We start from the raw sequence: 17696 nt of genomic DNA, 5'->3' as shown, positions 1-17696 counted from the left end.
GTGTCCAGCACTGGAGTTTGCAGGCAGTTGTGTGGAGCCAGGTCTTGGTGCCAAGACGAGGACCTCTAGGAGACCTCACACTGATTAATATTCCCCGAAGTTCTCTGTTAGTCCAGTGACTTGGACTCGGAACTCCCACCGCAGGATCTCAGGCCCAACCCCTGGCCTGGGAACAAAGACCTTGCAAGCTGCATGGTGTGGCAAAAACAACAACAACAACAACATCAACAACAAACATAATAGAGCAGAACAATAACAAAAAATAAAATAAAATTAGAAAAATAAAAAGTATATTAGAAAAAAATAATAAAAATGAAACAACAAAAGAGAACCACAACAGCAAAAAAATAAATAAAAGATAAAGAAAAATAATAAAAAATATAAGAATAAGAATAAAAGGTAAAAAAAAAAACCCCGGTGCCCCTTCTATCAGTGTACTTGCTCCTATGGTGAGCTATATCCTACCCCTCCTCCCCAGTATGTCTCCAAGACCTCTAGGTAGGTCTCTGGACCTGCTGTGTCATCCCCATCTCTGCATGTTTTCCTCTCACCAGCATCTGTTCCTGAAACTGGCCTGGAGCACACATGCCTACACAGGCCAGCTGGGGTGCAGGCTTCCACATGTATGGCTGCAGGGGCTGGTGCAGCTGGAGGAGGTGTTGAGGCGGGCAGCACTTGGCCTGCCTGGACCCATGTGGCCAGAGGAGGCCCTGTCAGAGGTGGCACTCCGACTGCCAGGACCCGCCCGGCCAGAGGAGGCTTTGGTGGAGGCAGGGCTTAGGTCTGAACTGTGCATGGCTCACAGAGGCCTTTTGGGGAGTGTTACTCAGATCTGCTGGGACCTGCATGGCTGGAGGAGGTCCTGGCTGGGATGGGGCTCAGACCTGGGACCCACACAGCTGGAAGAAGCCCTGGTGGGAGGGGACTGGGCTCAGGCCTGGGGACCCATGTGGCCAGAGGGGGCTCTGGGGGTGTGTGGCTCAGGCCTGGGGAACCACATGGCTGGTAGGACCCTGGAGGGAGCAGGAGTTCAGGCTGGGACCCCAGCAGGCTTGCTGGGGCCCGAGTGGGAGGCCAAGACACTGGCTGTGTTTCCTTTTGATCCCCCAATCCCCAGAAAGTCTCTTCCCATCCCTGCTGATCCCCTTGTAGTGAGTGGGCCCCTCTGAGTGTCGGAACCTCTCCCCTCCCCCAGCTCCCCTTTGGGGACGCTGGTCCTGTCCCGTCTCCACTTTTCTTCCCACCCCCCTTGCCTCCCACATCCTACCTGGTCCCATGGGGATTCCTCCCATCCTCTTAGGTGTCTGAGGTCCCCCACCAGCACCTAGTAGGTGCCCTAGTTGTGAGGCGATGTGGACTCTGCATCCTCCTATCTACCATCTTCTGGACATGATGATTGTTAAAGCCCATTGCTGAACTAACATGCTATTACCCTCTAAGTTCTGGCTGGCCTTCCTGTATCATTTCAGCATGTTGGCCTGTTGGATGCATTGTCTGAACTTCAAAGGGGATAGCATACCCAGGCAAGGAGAATCTGTTTGGACTATCCACTAACTAGTGTTCTGTAGCTGATTTGCCCTCTCTGGACACTAGGTTGGTGGCTGAAGTGCTAGTCAGGGTCATTCAGTTCAGATTCCCCTTCTTAATATCAGGAGAGCCTGTTTAACTTGAAATTTCAGAGACATCAAAGGAATTTGTTGAGAAAAATTGCATCCACACTGTGGAGTACATTATACTAGGTAACCAGGGAACTTAAGTATTTTAAAATTATATATGTTTATGAGAAATCTGTGATACTGTCCATGCATAACAATATGGTGACTCTGGATTAATGTTAAATCATTTTGGTTGTTCTGGAGAGGTCACTTAGCTATGTCCTCTTCTGGTCCAAGGCTGAGTACTTCTCTTCTTTCGCCATCCCAGTTCTGGTCAGCCTCCCGCTATAGCTGGTGCTAGTTGTTTTGACACATTGATTCATAAAACTTTTCTTTTTAATTTAACAAAACATTTTTATAATACTTTGGATCCCCATACAGAATAGAGCCATAGTTACCTTCTTGACCTCTTCCCCATGACCTCCTCTGACTCTTATTTCTTCATATTTCCTGGTTCCTTGCTTGCTGTGACCTTGGATTATCCACCTATATAGCAACCTGGCCTCTCCTAGCCTGGTCCCCACCCCTCACTGGTACCCTTTCTCTCAGCTTGTAGCCTTGCCTGGCTCAAACCAAACCAAAGCAAAAAGTCCATTGATGCCCATAATCACAAACATGGCCCTTGCACACCTAAGGGCATCTCAGCCAATAATTATCACAACCAATCTCCTTTCCCCATCATCAGCACCCTGTGCTCCTCTATGTCCCCCAGATAATGTGCTCTTTCATGGTTCCATTTCAAGCTGCTCCCCTGCTGGCACACACCCTGTGCTCTCTGCCCAGAGCATGCCTCTCACTCCAGTTCAGTTGTCTCTGACTCCCCTGGAGAGATTTGCACTCTCTCATTTTCAATCCTCAACATTTTGTTCTTAATTCTGTTACTGTATTGAAATTGTACAGAAATTATTTGTTTTTGTGCTTGTTTGCTCCTTGATCCCAAATTGTGCAGTAGTTATTTTGTAGACCATGCCCCTTGAACAACACTGGTCACACGTAAGTCTTCAACAAAAGGTTGATGAATCAATGTGGTGTTCTTGAAAACTCCTTGCAACCTTATGTCCAAAGTTTTATGAATATAGACAAAATTATGGCAGCAAATTCATTTAATAGCAATATTTCTTAAGGACCCACTATGTGCCAGACTCTGATGTGGCACATGGCATGCATCAAAGAGCAAAACATCCCTGTGCCCTTGGAGTTTACTCAGTGGTGAGATGCCAGCAAAGAATAATAGATGTCATAAATAATCCAATTCTACAGTATGTTAGACAGTGATGAGTGCTACAACAAAAGGAAAAAGCAGAGCAGGGTCAGAGAGATTAGCGGTGTTGGTGTCAGGGTGGACAATTTCCACTTCCCCACTGTTGCTTTTAAATATGGCATCTGTTAATATCTAACACCTGGGCCAACAGTTGGAACACTTTATGAGCTTATTTAATTCTCTTACTAATCATATGAAGTAGGTATTACTATTCTCATTAGCTTTATTAATATGGATTAGGAACCTTCAGAGAGAGGTTCAGTAATTTGACTAAGGTCGCACAGCTAGTACATGGTAGGCAGTATGGTGTAAAAGTTTAGGTTTTTATTCAGTATTAAATAGTACCCTGGTACCTATGGGAGGTGATACATTTTCTGTATTCTCCACCTCACTTTTTTGATATACAGTAATTTTTTCTTTTAAAGACAATAGTTTTATTCAAAGATAAGGAATCTCTTTACAGCCAGGGGGCAGCAAATGATTGCTTTTGAACTATGTATAGGGCAAATGAAAAAAATGCAGATAGCTTTTTAAACTGCTTAATTGTAGTTAATAAGCCCCAAAATAAGAAAATGGAAGTCTTCCCTGCACTTTTCTTTATGCTTTTGGAATAAAATTAATTACTTTCATGTTAAAAGAACATTAAAAAATATTGCTTTAAAGTAAAAAATTTCTGGAAGGACTATCACCATCTTACCTGAATCTTGATCTAAATATCAGTATCTGTAATATTTTTCCATTTTGATTTTATAATATTTTAAAATGCTGGAATATGTGTATTCATTACAAATATTTTAACTACTGTTTTCTCAAGAGAATGGAATAAAATTAGAAATTGAATTTAAAATTTATGTATACAAGATATTTTTTAAAGATTCAAAAAGGAGAAAGTGGTGTGGAAACATGACCACCAACTTAAATATGAATTTAGGTTTTCTGCATTGTAAAAAGGTACAGTTGCTGGATACTGTAAATGGAGATTTGAGGGTGCTTTTAAAACTTTTTAAAGGGATAATACATAGAGCAGCAGAATGGGGCATTAAATAGCAATTCCATAATTCTTAGATAACCTAATGGGAAAACTGAGACTGAGATCTTATTTCTCTAGATCAATGGAAAGAATTGGAATTGGGACACAGGATTCTTAACATTCTGATGGACATGAGTTCTAAAGCTGAGGGAATTCATAATTCATTTATTAACCAACAGGCAGATACCAATCCAAAATGAGGAATGCAAGCATTCCCCTTGGAATGACTGGGGGGTGAAAAGAAACAAGCAGGAGGCAGGATGGCCAGTGCCAAGGTGGGGGTGGAGGCAGAACCTGAGGTGAATTTTGCTGCCTAGACTGCTGGTCCTGCATGAGGTCTTCCTCAGGCTGGGTTACCTGCCCGAGGCCTAACCCCCCAGCCTTACTGCTGGGAGGGGGCTCCAAAGTCCCCTCTCCAAAAGCCTCCTCTCAGCAGGCCACCACCCAAGGTCGGTTTCTTTTATTTAGAACAACCGCTTAAAATCGTAAGTGTGCTCGAGGGAAAACACATTATACATTATACTATCAGTCATTATTAATGTTTGTGGATAATTGATTTCCTTGGCTAATTTTCTTCAGAATAGGGAGCAGGATTTAGCCTTTTTCCCAGGGCTCAGCCTCCAGGTCTTATTTTATGAATGCCTTCCTCCTGGGGCTTCCCCTAACTTCCCCCACATTGAGGCCAGGGATGTGTCCTACTCTTGTTTGAATCCATCTGACCCCAGCATAGACCAAATGGCTGGAAGAAAGGGGAGTGGGGCTGGAGGTGGGCGTGTTGGGAGGAAGATGTTCCCAGAGCGGGCCTGTGCAGTGCAGGCAGGGCTTAGATCCTTGCAAAGAGAAGGGAGAGGTCGAGGGTAGGGGGCCGTGAAGGAAATGTGTACGTTTCAATATATTGCCAAATGGTTGTCATTTGCAGAGGTGAGAGAAAATAATTATCCGGACTCCTCTGGATTCTAAATTAACGCTGGACCCCACCTCCATTTCTAAGGCTTTATATTTTACAAAGAACTTTCCACTTCTTTTTCTCAAATAACAAACATAAGAAGAGGCCCTTCTGATATTATACATTTGAGGAACTGAGGAAAGTTCTATGCACAGGGAAACATGCTATATTTAGTATCTTGTCCAAACATATTTTATATATAATATAAACATTGTGTGACATTTATATGTATAAATTTACATCATATCCATATCCATATACTTATATATCTACATAATATTTATTTTTTCCTCCTGTTATGGTCCTAACTCCAGTTGGACCCTGGGTGCTGTTTCACTGGCCCACATCCTTTGTAAAGACTCATCTCAGATTTGAGCTCCTTTCGGGGACCCCACCCCCAACCCCACCTCCCTCTGCCTGCTGAGCTTTTCCAACTATATTGTTGCTGTGGAATCTAAACTGCTATGGAATCATGTTTGTGTCTTCCAACTCTTAAAGCAGTCTACTTGATATTAATTTTAGTACATTTGTATACTCAGCTTCCTTACATGATTTTAAGCTCTTTGAGCTTCTTCATCTTTATATCCTCTGCAGTGTCAGCCCTGCATGTGGCAGTGTTCCTGCCTCTAGGCCTTTGCACTTACCACCCCCTTTACCAGGAGTGCCAGATATCTGCTTGGCTAGCTCTTTCACTTCCTTGAGAGCGCGACTCAAATACACCTTGTCAGTGCCATTTTGTAGCTCACTTTCCTGCTTTATTTTTTCTCCTTAGTACAAAATACATCTGGTATTCTATATATTTTGCTCATTAATCTGATTCATTTCTTGTCTAAATTACACCTTCCATGAGGACAGAGATTTTTGTCTATTTTGTTTAGAATTGTATCCCCAGTGCTTTGCACACAGTAGGTGTCCAATAAGTATTTAACAAATAAAGGCATAAATAAATAGCAGCATTAAATAAATGCAGTAGAAATGAATCAGAGTATACAGGCATTGGATCTGAGCCTAGAAGTGATGTCAAGGGAAATGAATGATTTTTTCCAACATGTGTGAAAGGGCACTAGCTAAATTAATTCACGGTTACCTGGATCTATTAAGTTTATGAAATGCCAACTAATTGTTTCATTAATGTTTCATATATTTGTATATGTGTATATATAAAATTAAAAAAATAAAGAGTGGATATATAACTATTTCTAACCTATTTTTACAGACCAAAGGGAAACATAGGTTTTTGTCTCCTGGATTGTCAGAGAAATGATTATGCTTCTAAGACATCTGTTCATCTCATCATTTTTGTGTCCTCCTGTGGTTTATGCAATTGAGACCAATGGTACGTATTTGTTTACATAAAACAGCATATGGTATTGGTCAGTTCTGACCATAGACATGTCCTGAAGATTTTCAGTAGCACTGGGCCTCTCAATTTATGGTTTTGTCATTGAAAAATTAGATTTTTATTCTGGTAAACAAATGAGTACTGAGCAATTTGACAGGAATTTTGAATAAAGATATTTAGATTTCTCACCCCACTGTATAATATTGAATTGCAAGATTTAGTGAGCTAATACTAAATAATAGTTTTGTCACTCATTAAAGGTAAGCTTGGATTTGGGCAAATTTGGGGAATTTGATATTCCAGAATGAAACTTGGAAAATATTAGCATTTTTAGTACAATTTGTGTAAAAAAGTGTCACTATTCATTTGAATGCAGTTATTTTCCGGAAAGCATTGCCCTTGAAAAGTTTTGAAATTTTATCTTGGAGCAAAGGAAAAAAATATGAGAACTATGATCACTGTATGATTTTGCTTCTAGAGCGAGAATTTATTTTATAACCCTTATCTGCTTTATTTAGTCAGTTTCCCTCAGTTTTAATTAGAATTCTTGATTTTGTCAAATATTTAAAAAACAGACTTAGTAAGGAGAGCCTTTATTTGCAAGGATTATTGCAGAAGGGGGAGGGTGTATTACAATGTGGGGAGTGGGTTATTGCCATAGAGAGAACCAGTTACCATGAGATCTGCAGTGTCTTAAGAGTGAGGCAAAAGGGCTTTTACAAGAGGAGTGGACAAAGCTAGAAAGAGCGTGGTGTGGGGGAAGAGGAATGAAAGGATGGCATATAGGACACCAGCCTCTTCTCCAGGAGGGACCCATAAAGAGGGGCTGTATGCTGTCTCAGGCTGAGAGTAGGCTCAAGTTCAGGGACCTGAAAAAAAGGAGAGGCGCTTAACCAAAGTTTGGTTACCAAACATTTTGTTCTGATTGGTCAGTGGAGACAAGGGGTTGAGCTACTCATTTATGAAGCAAAGCCCGGCCTTGCCATAGGTAAACAAGCGGGCATCTATGAGTCTCATCTAAGTTGGGTCATATGGGAAGGGTGGTTCTTTGCTATAAGCTGTTTTCCAGAACACAGAACAGTGGGAGAATTCCTGTAACCTTCACTGTTTGGCAGGAGCACAGGGCTCAGGTAAAATTCAATATTGTCAGCCTTGCTACCTAGAATGATTTTGGACAGTACTCTGGCCTCGCTCTGTTTTCTTTAGAAAAAGATTACGATGAAAACAATCTGCTGGTTACTAATTTTGACATTTGAAATTTCCTCCCTAGGATGTTCCTGGGGGTGAAAATGTGAATATATAAAATATCTCATTAAAAGAAAAAGGTGCGTTTGAAGCTTTTTACTTGAGATAAAGTGTATTAAAGGATGTGATTTTCTGGTTTGTATGGCATCTGACTTGCAGAGGCATTGTGGACTCAGTTGTTGCAAATGAGAATTGTAGGAGAAAATAAATATTCTTTAAAACGTTGATTAATCAAAATTAGTATTTAAAAACTTTACCATGAAGGTAAATACCCAGATCACCCTAAGGTACTTACTTGTCTTACAAAAAAAATTAAAGACTACTTCCTGACCCCCTGGGAAGTTTCATTCTACAATGAATGACATTGTTATGGCCAAAAGTTGCATACAGATAGAAGGGATTAAAGATAAAAAGCTAAGTGTTTCATTTTGTTGTATTGTGTTAAAAAAGACCATAAAAACACAAAATTTATATTTAAATCAGTTCATTCTCTTCAGAAACATATTGGATTGGATACATCAATTTAAAAATAACTGCCCATTTTATTTTCTCTTGTAGCTATGTATTTATATTAAATTCTGATTTTCCTCAAAGTAGCTCAAAGAAAATGAGGAAAATGTATAATTTTATTAAGCCTCTGAAATTCCAAACATATGTAAAACAAATAAAAATAGGCTGGAGGTGGGAAAACTTTTGAGGAACATTTTGTAAATGTGGCTACCTTGCAAGAAAATTTATCCCCACTGGGTCCAGTCCATGAAGGAAAGCCTGTATCCAGTTTGAGTTCTGTCACTCACCAGCTGGGTGACTCCAAGGTCACCTAAATTTTCCTAGCTTCAGTTTCCTTATCTGTTAAATGAAGACTAGATGGTCCATAAGGATAAGTGTTTTAAAAGTTTTAAAAGTTTATTGTATTGTCTTAAAGCCAGAAATTCCTTAATTTATGAAGCAATTTAAAAAATCTTGAATCATCAACAGATTTCCAGCCCTAAAAGGTTTGTAGAAGATACAATTAGAGAGGAGGGTAAGAAAGAAGAAGAAAAAAGAAAGACATATAAAGTGAAAGACACAGGAGAGAGATTTTCCCTGAAAAGGGCTGAGTGCTCAGGGAAGAAATAATGCTTGCTGGTAACACTCCCTGGGATCCTTCATTTCTCCTCACCTCATCCTGGCCATGTATCTTTACATGGTCATCACTTATGCCAAAGCAACTCCCCCTTTCTGTTTTTCTTTGCTTCTTCCTCCTCAGTCTCTGCAGAATACTCACCCTCTCATGAGCCAAGGCTCATCCAGGTTTCCAGAGTTAGCTGCACCTGTGATAGCCTCCTCACTTCCCAGAGCCCTCAACAAACCGTGTATAAAATGGCTTTTGTTGCTATTTCCACTTTCAGACAGTAGATGTTGCTAGTTTACTATTAAAGAGGTCTTTCTGGTTGTCATCTATGTTCCCAGGTTTCCCATAGCGAGTTATGTGTTGAAGCACCTTAGAGTTAGAAATGTTTGATTTTTACTTGTTTGTAATCATATCTTCTAGGCAGTAATTTTACAAATTTATGTAAAATCCACAAACAGTGCTTCCTTGTTTTGGATATTTCTGCAGAAGAGTTATTTTCTCATTGTGGTTCTGGTGGTTGGGGAAAACTAGCTCCTCGTCTTAGAGATCTTATTAAATCACGCCATCTTCCACAAGGTGTTGAGATGCTGCCTTTTGGAAAAGGGATTTTTAAAACAAAACTTATATAATTGACATTATCTTCCAGCTAAATATTTGAAGTTCTCGTTCTAATTAAAAAAAAAAACTTTTCAAATTGTATCACCCATTTGATTTTTGTGCCTTTTGTGCATTTCTTTCTCTTTAAGCCATAAGACATTCTTTGGTCTTAAAAGATGCAGTTCAGCATCAGTTTTCTGGAGACAGTTTGCCATTTTCTCTTAATGCTGTGCCAATAAGGTATAAAGGGAGCATTATAAAGCAGATATACTCATTTCCATGACAGACAGCTAAAATATACTTACTGCCTTCAGAAAGATCTGCCTACCATTTGTAAAAATTTCAAAAATGCCTTTATGAGAGGTGTCTTAAAATTTTCAATGTAAAACAAAATTATAGAGAATCTGAAGAAAATTTCTTTTCATTAATAAATTTATAATTTTTGTGACTCTAATGACTAATGTTCCCAGCATATAATTCTATTTATTTCACTGAACAGATGTTTAAAAACTTAAGTTCAGGAATTCCCTGGTGGTCAAGTGGTTAGGACTCTGCACTTTCGCTGCAGAGGGCCCAGCTTCAATCCCTGGTCAGGGAACTAAGATCCCACAAGTCGCACTGCACTGCCAAAACAAACAAACAAACAAACAAACAAAAACAAAAACAAAAAAACCAAACACAAAAAACCCCATAAGTTCTTTCTTCCTTTCCTTCCTTTTTTTTTCTTGGTATTTGACCACATAAGACCAAAAATGTAAATGCATAAATTAAAATAGTGTTTTAACTTCTATTAAAAATATCTCTAAAACTCATAGTTTTTCATAAAATCTTGATTCGTATTGGCTTTTCTGAAAAATATCTCTTTTAACTAACAAAATTAATCAGTTCTTGGTGCAGTTGTTTAAGAGGGTAACCTAAATATTTTAGGAGGTAAATTTTTGACGAGCTCTGTGATAAGCATTAAAAACACTTAAAGATTGTCTATACACTCTAAGATGTGACGATTTTGAATAGATTATAATTGAAAAATCATCTCTACTATCTCTTCCAAAAGTTGGGTCCTGTCATTTCAGTTTCCCTCTTACTCTCCAATTACCTAAATGCCTACGCTCTGAACACAGCCCTTCCCCAACTTGATGATGGCTTTGTGTAGCTGTCAATTCTAGATTTATTGCTTAGTTTGAGAAAGAGCTGTTTCAACAGCACGTGCCCTGTAGATCTCTCAGAACTAGCAAAAACTGTTCATCTAAAGCAAAATATTAGTTGATACCTCACATGCCTATAATTCTGAAATTATGTAAGGTTTTTTTTTTTTTTTTTTTCCTGAATGAAGTTAGAAATCCAAAATGACAACAAAATTTTCTTAACCTCATCCTAACTCTGTGATATTGCTGTCTGGCAATAACTATGGCTGAACCCACAATTTAAACTTCAGACTTAGTAAGTGCTAAATTATCTTTGAGAGCCAGAATACACAAAGAAGCAGTTGCAACAATATCCTTCTACAACACATGTTAGAAAGAACATCACAAACACATTGCCAAAATTATTAATTTTCTAGAGGAAAAACACATGAAGCAAATGTTCTTGTAGAATTAATATAGTACATGCTTTGAAAATTGCTTTAACTAGCAATAATATACTGCTGTTGAATTATATGTTCAAGACATTGGAATTCTTGTTAATTCATACTTTGTTTTGCAACTACACATATTTGAGGAAACCAAATATCTTTAAAAGCTGAAGTTCTGAGGACTCAGACACTTTTCTGGGACCAGTCCCCATCCTTTATACCTAAAAATGAGAAAATGAAAGTAAGGGTGCAGGTAATATTGTCTCTTTCTTCCTCCTCTTCACGTGTCTCTTAACCAGTCCTGATTTGATAAAATAACTTCACTCAGGTGGTCCATCCTCAAATTCAACATCCCAACCAACCTTTCTGTATTCCAAACTGTAGGATTTTAAATCCCCTTGTTTCTGTCTCTTCCTTCAGGTTCAAAAACCAGTGGCCATTTGGAATCTTCTCTGTCTGTCTTGTTCTTCTAAACCTTTGCGGTCACTGAGTTCTTTCTCTGAAACATTTCCTCTTCAGTTATTGAAATATTTTCACTCTCTCCTATTCACGCTTGCATTTGACAGGTCAAAATTCAAATCAGTCTATTTACAATTTTTTTTTTTTTTTATGTTTTTCTCTCATCTTCCCCGGAACTTAGGCTTCAGACTCTGTTGCTGGTAAGAGCAAATATAGACTTTGCTGGCAGATTATAACAAAACCCAGCCTGGCTGTTAATCATCCCACAATGACAGCACCTCTTCATTGCCTCTCCACCCCTTTCCTTCATCATTCGCCTCTTGGTCTTTTGCATGCCCTCTCTGACCCAGCTTTGTTTTGCCTACTTAGATTTACTGTATTCTCATTCAAAATGTGGAGCACGTCCCAGAAAAGCTGCATTGTTTCCCTAAAGAGCGCCCATGTGGCCCTTTCCTTACCGGAAGTTCTTTGCTGGCACCTCTAATGTGCATCCCGTGACTTTCTTTGTGTTCTTACTATGGCCTCCTGTGACCACTGCAATGTCCCAAGAATATTTCAGACTCCTGAGGCTGAGAATATTGACTGTCTTTCTTCAAATTACCCACTAGATGTTTTGTTGTTGTTGATAATAGCATCTGTTGTCTCCTTCAGGATTCTGATGACTGCTCCTCCAAGTGATCTTCGCCCCTCAGACCATGGTGGTTGTTCGTTTGGAAATTTCTCCCTTCTTCAGAGAGAGGACTAGTGTGTGATTTCAAATGCTGCTGCTTCTTTTGGCTTTAAAATAAAACAGATTTATTTAGATATAATTTGCATACCATAAAGTGCACCTGTTTTAAGTGTTCAAACCTATGAATTTTAGTATATCTACAGAATTATATAATTTCCACCACCATCTAACTTTAGAATATTTTCATTACCTCCAAAAGAAACTTTGTACCATTTTCAGTCGTTCCACTATTGGTTGGCATTTAACCCACCAATGTTTTAAAATACTGAATGCATCAGAACATCTCTGTTCAATAGTGTGGTTATTACTGAGGGAAAGCTATTAATTTTTAGTGGATTTTTGCTATATTATAAATTTTCCCATCACTCACTAACGATTAAAGCTCTTTGATTAGACACTCTAGTTTGAAAATTTTGTGGGTTTTCTTGATGCATCAGACTCCAGTGCATAAGAACATTTGGCTTTCGTGTAATTGCAGATCATTTTCTTTTTAAAGAAACTGTGTCAACAGGACAACTAATTCACCCACCTTGATTGAATCGATGAGTCAGTTTAGTTTTTACCACACTGTTAAAAATGATGATTTGATCAACAACTTTTGCCATTTTATTCAAGTTTGTCAAATAATTTGAGTGTGTGGACAGTATTATGTGTGCATTAATTAATTTAAGAATCGGTGGCAAAGAAATAGGACCTAATGCAAAAAGAATTTCAAGCGAGCACCACTTTGGAGTCTAGCTATGTGTCTAGATCCAAAGCTCCACGTGATTCTTAAAAATTGATGACAGAAATTTAAAATATTTTATTAAACAGATGTGCATGGTGTAGAGAGTAAAGACTATATTGATTTATAGATGGCAAATTAGGAGCTGCAGTTAATATAGGTGCCTTATGTACTTGTGACAACTTCCAGGATTTGGAAACCATTAATCAGAGTCTGACATTTTGATATTTGCTTTATTATTTCTTCATGGTTTTATGTGTAACCTGTCGATTTTACCTTCTAAATAGTCCATGAATCTACTTATAACATCTCTCAGGTCAAGAACTTGGGCTCTCTCTTGGATTTTTGTCGTATGAGCCTAACTTGTATTCCTGCTTCCCCTCTCATGCCCTTTCCCTCTCACCCCATCCCCAAGCCTATCTCTTCATTCTACAGCCAGAGTGATCCCTCAAGACCAAATCCACCCATGTCGGCTCCCTTCGATGTGCCTCTGTCACAAGGAGAGCAGCAGGCAAGCCTCTGGGCACGGCAGGCAAGACCCTGCGCTCCTCTGCTCTGCTGGCCCTCCTTTGCCTCCCATCTCCCCACACATTGGCTATTGTAATAATGCTTTCCTGCTGGATGCTTCTCTGCACTCGCCCTAATGTTTCCTGCTTCTCTTCAAGCAGTTCATTCTGCCTGCAGTGATTGCCCTTGCATCTTTCTTCACACAGTTATTTTGGATTCATTTTTAAAGACAGTTCCGGTGTCGACTTTTCCAGAAAGCATTTCCTTCACCACCGGTTAGGTCCCTTCTCTGTGCTCCCATAAGACCCCTTGCCTACCTCCATCATGTCACTCATTTTATCATTTTTGAAACAATTTGGTATGTGTCCCTCACTGGGGTACAAATTCCTTGATGGCAGGGAGCATGTTTTAATCATCTCTCTATTCCCAGTGTTTGGCAGGTAGTAGGTATTTTATTAAGGTTTGCTGACCTGAAGTGAATTTTGTTCAATAAAAAACTAAATTTCTTGGTTCATGGAACACTTGTCATTTTTTTTTTTTGGTGCCTTCTTTCTAAACATTTGTTCATCTCAATATTGTCCCTCTAATTTACAATCAAGTTTTCCTAGAACTTTATGGGTACAAAACATTTTTTGCCAGTATCTTTGGGAATGGCTCAAGCCTGATCTTAGGATGAAAAATGCAAAGGAAAGGTCTCAAACACTATTCTACATTAACTCTTCATATGTTTACATTTATTTGTTGATCAGACATTTTCCAAACTGAAAGTTGGATTAAACATATTAAGTGTTATAATAGCTACCACCTTCATTTATCAAGTACTTACTATATGCCAGCCTCTGTAAAAACCCCTTCACAATAAGTTTATTATACTTAAAACATCCTAACAACAAATGCAGAAGAAATTATTACTCCCATTTTACATCCAAGGAAACTGGGTCTCAGAGAGGTTAAGTAAGTTGCTCAAAGTCACACAGCTATAAGTTGCACAGCTAGGATTCAAACCAGAGATATTAACTCCAGAGTCCGTGTCTTTTCCACTTAGTCTCAATGCCTCCTGGAAAGGCAGTTTCTGGAAGAATGAGACAGAAAGTAGGTAGTTCCTGATAGTAGGGAGGTAGAGATCAGGCAACAGTCAGACACTGCTTTGAGGGGGTAAGCATTGAAATAATAGGTCATGACCAAAGTTAGGGTGGTAGAGCGGGTGTCCCTGGAGGGAGAAAGGCAGTCCTCTTACATCTGTGAAGAGGGCATGGAAAGGGGGAGGGGTCTGTCAAAGGCACAGCGAGCCCATGTCCCCATTTCTCAAGTGACTGTCCTTGACAGGAAATGTTCTGGTGCTTACTACTCATCACTAAACTAGGAAAAACTGTGGATGGAGTTCCCCTGCCCCTAAGTCTCTTTCTTCCTCCCTCCCTCCCTCCCTGCCTCTCTATCTTTCTCTCTCTCTCTTTCCCTTTTTCTTTCTTTCTTTCTCTTTCTTCCTTCCTTCCTTCCTTCCTTCCTTCCTTCCTTCCTTCCTTTCTTTCTTTCTTTCTTTCTTTCTTTCTTTCTTTCTTTCTTTCTTTCTTTCTTTCTTTCTTTTTCTTTCTTTCTTTCTTTCTCAGAAAGCAATGAAAAAAGAGGAGAAAGAAATTAAAGTAAAAAGAGAAAAGTATGTATAAATCAGTAAAGAAATAAAGAGTAATGGTTAAGAAATAAAATATAACAGAGCTGGAACTTGTCACCAGGTAGTTTTCTATGCAAACATCAGATCCTCAGAGAAATTATTTTTTTTCTTTTGGGAGCTTAAATGATACTTGCCACAAATTATTTTCAAGAAAATCCATTTGGCTTGATTTTAACTTCAATATTTAAAAGACCTACAATCATCATTCTTTTTCACACTTTATGATTCTCTTGAACTCCCATTTTCTCAACATTTGACCAGGTTATTGAAACAGAAATGGAAAAACATGGATTTCTTCCAAATGTTGTGAACATTGCTTTATAATTTTGTTAGCATGTAGAGTGACAGAATGCTCTATAATTTTGTCTGCAAACTCTGAGCATGGACATTCGGTTTTAAAATGAATATCATTTGTGAAAGTTATTACATCACTAGCTTCTAGAATTTTTACAATAAATCAATTTCTTCTCTCTTTCTGGTATTGAGTTAAAACTTTCTGGTAGGTGAGCTTCTTCCCACTATTAAGACAGATTTAAATTAATAATCTCTTTGAATTTGAAAATGGTAAGTGTATCGATAAACTGTGTGATAAATGGTTGTGTAGAAACCATTGACATTGCATGGTGGATTAGAATTTTAAGTAAGACTTTATTTTTATATATATGTATGTATATATATTCATTCTTGTAAATTAGACCCAATCACATGCTTTTGCTTTTAGCTATATATCTATATAAAATAGTACATTTAAAAATATTTTATTCTAAAATGAGACAAAATTTAAAAATTCGACTGAAAGGAAAATTGAACAATGGGAAGAATGAACTTCCTTTGACCGGGCATAAATGAAAAAGTGATTTCAACCAAAAATAATGTTTCTCCCTGCAGAGCAGGAGGGTAATGTATGGAGATACCTTTGCAGCATCCAGACGTGTGATTTCAGGATACTGCCAGATGTTATATGTGCTCCAGGAGACCTCACAGAATTGGGTAGGAAGCATGGAATTTGCTGCCTGAGTGACACACAAGGAGGACCATGGGCCAATAAGGAAAGATTGCTGCCTAAACCAGGGCACTGAGAGCTGCTGGGGGAGGGGCTCAGGTACGTCCAGGTGCTTGCCTTGGTTTGCCCCATCAAACAGGAGGCAAGGCTGGCTGGAGTGGGGAGAACCAGATCTAAGGCTTGCTTCTAATCCCTTTTATTGTCCTCTTCCCCTAAGATGTGGGAGGAAAGGGCATGTAAGGAAACTTCAGATTATGTAGAATTCCCTTTAATTTAAATTTCAGGCCATAATGATATGAATGCAGTGGTTAGGCCTAACTATTGTATATGTTCTCCTTTTATGCATTTGTTACAAATAGGCTGATTTGTTCATTTATTCCCTAATTTCTTCCTCCCTCCCTTCCTCCCTCCCTTCCTCCCTCCCTTCCTTCCTTTAGCTATCAAACATTAATTGCATTATCATTTTGCTGAAAGCTGATGGTGAAATAAGGCAGGGGCACAGCCCACAAGGAACCTGTGAATGGGCGTTAACATCACTGCTCATGGAACTCAGTCTAGTTGGGATTGCAGTCAGTAAATCAGTAAATTGAATAAATAACTTGATGGTGCACTTTGTGATGACTGCTGTGAAAGAAATGAACAGGATGCAGTGACAGAGAACAATGCTGGGGAGAAAAGTACTTAGGGTAGTCAGGGACAGCTTCTTTGAGGAGGGGGCATGGAGACTCAAACTGAAGATGAAGAAGAGCCAGCCCTGCAAAGAGAGTGAGTAGCATGTGCAACGGCCCTGAGGTTTGCCTTCCTTGAGGTGTGAACAAGCTTGGTATTTTCAAGGCACAGAAGGGAAAGTATTTTCTTCCGTAACTGCAGCTTTTGTGAGTAAGGAAGAGAGTGGCACAAACTGGAGGATGGGTAGATACATGCCAAGTTATGCAGAGTTTTTTAAGGAGAGACAAGGAGCTTAAATTTTCTTTGAAATAAAATGCAGAGCTGTTAAAAGGGCTTAGGCAGGGGAGAAATATGAACTGGTTTATGTTTTAAAAAGAATGCTGGGGCTGCCATATGAAGAACAGATGGATGTGGGCAGGGGAAGAAGCAAGGGAAGCTATAAAGAGGCTTCTGCACTAGTCTGGGTGAAAGGACAGTGGCTGGTACTCGGTGGTGGTGACAGAGATGATCAGATGGAGTGGGGCAGATGGGCAGGTAGAGCTGAAAGGGCTGAGGGTAAGAGATCTCTGCTTGTCCTCTGGAGTTCTGTGGCTCTGGGAACACAGTTTGAAAATCACTAATCCATATAGTGTAAAAACGAGTTTGACTGACATTTTCAGACATACAAAAATGATTTGACTGAACCGACCAGATTCCCTAGTGGTTGAAACTATAGTTCTTCTAAAGCTAAGATTCTAGTTTGTTGTAATTAAAAGCTACAAGATGGTTTTTGATGATGGAAGTGTATTTATTGAGGTATATAAAAACTGTTTATCACATGTTTTATTTAAAATGTTCTTTGGAGGAAATAATTCCTAAATCCTTGACTTTCAATCTTATGATTGAAATCTCATGATTGAAAATCAAGATCGAGGGGGAAGAGGCCATCATGAGGAAGAAAGAGCAAAGATCAACTAAGTGATTTAATGGCACACACAAAAAAATCAAACCAAGTCACACTGCTGTGCTCAATCTTAATTTCTTAAAATGATACCCCTTCTTTCAATGAACAGTGTTTTGAAGGTTAAGACAATGGTTCTGTGATTTTTAGGACTTAGGTAGGTTGTGCTTCTGTATTTAATTTTGCTGCAGTAACACACACCCTGACGGAGCTCCCGCTTGATTATTGTAAT

General features: G+C 39.1%; 1 long non-coding RNA gene across 1 annotated transcript; it reads left to right on the top strand.

Annotated features, from left to right (window-relative positions):
- Positions 1-6151: 6151 nt before the first annotated feature.
- On the top strand, positions 6152-12078 carry LOC130853904 (uncharacterized). Its single transcript, XR_009053900.1, has 3 exons — positions 6152-6228; positions 7505-7559; positions 11874-12078. It is a non-coding gene; the product is annotated as an uncharacterized LOC130853904 (long non-coding RNA).
- The last annotated feature ends 5618 nt before the right edge of the window (positions 12079-17696 follow it).

This window comes from Hippopotamus amphibius, chromosome 5 (genome assembly GCF_030028045.1).
Source record: "Hippopotamus amphibius kiboko isolate mHipAmp2 chromosome 5, mHipAmp2.hap2, whole genome shotgun sequence".
In the NCBI taxonomy this organism is placed as follows: domain Eukaryota; kingdom Metazoa; phylum Chordata; class Mammalia; order Artiodactyla; family Hippopotamidae; genus Hippopotamus; species Hippopotamus amphibius.
Note: the sequence above shows the minus strand (reverse complement) of the source record. Positions and strands in the feature narration are given on the sequence as shown.